The sequence below is a fragment of the Amblyomma mixtum genome, chromosome 2 (genome assembly GCF_055824585.1).
Source record: "Amblyomma mixtum isolate Tamu chromosome 2, ASM5582458v1, whole genome shotgun sequence".
In the NCBI taxonomy this organism is placed as follows: Eukaryota; Metazoa; Arthropoda; class Arachnida; order Ixodida; family Ixodidae; genus Amblyomma; species Amblyomma mixtum.
Genome location: NC_143013.1, coordinates 86415126 through 86415995, shown reverse-complemented (window position 1 = coordinate 86415995; position 870 = coordinate 86415126). Strand labels below are relative to the sequence as shown.

Below are 870 nucleotides of genomic sequence, written 5' to 3'. Positions count from 1 at the left end.
ATGCCGGCGCGGTGACGCAACCCGCTGACTACTGCGCTCTGCTCGGCGGCGTGTGCGCACGGAAATCGGTTTCGAGGATTCGTTCTGGTTCGGACGCGGAGGGAAGCCTGTGCTTTCGCCTCGCCGGAATCGCGGCCATGCTTGCGCAAACAAAGGTCGCGCCTCTCCGCGATGCCTGCCTGCTGCACCGCTCGCATGGGTTGTCTTGCTTGCCGAGGGAAGAAACCCTGGCGCAACCGGCGGCAGCTCTGGCTGAGGTGAAGACCACGTCGATCCACCCTGATATTTCTGGCACGCGATCTCTCTCTCTCTCTCTTTCTCGCGCGCGCACGTGTGCACCGGAGCTTGGCCCGCCGAAGCCGAGTTTTGTTGAGCGTGGCCCCAAGACGAAGTGGCGGAGCTGTTTGTTTCGATTCGACGGCCCTGCCGCTATATAGTGGACGCGTTGCCACTCTGTGACGGAGTGACTTCCGCGCTACGCGATGTGTGCATCTCATGTTTTAGCGAATCGTCGAGGGCTAGGAAAACATGATGCCTTCGTTCAGTTTTTTTTTTCATTTGCGTGTGCTTTCTCTCTTCTTGTATGCATCACACTTCGGTCGTACGCGGCGGGAAGATGACTGCATCGCCGGCTGTCATGCAACGGCACACTCTGAGTAGGATGGAAAGGTCGTTTTTGAAATTTGAGCGTCCGCGCGATTTGGAAGTGAAGATTCTGCCGTGCGGTCCGCGGATTGAGGTCACATTCGTGCAGTGGCCTCTGTGTGAATGTCGGAGTGCGTTCGGCCTGTCGCTTGTCGGCCCTTTTTGCATATTTTGTTTTGTTTTCTCGCTTGGGAAGCCCGAGGCACAGCGGCGACGGCGAAAGTG

General features: G+C 57.8%; 1 protein-coding gene across 1 annotated transcript in view; it reads left to right on the top strand.

The window, feature by feature from the left end:
• The window catches only part of LOC149360010 (rho GTPase-activating protein 18-like), a 235751-nt gene that overhangs the window by 108014 nt on the left and 126867 nt on the right, over positions 1-870 (top strand). The window lies entirely within an intron of this gene.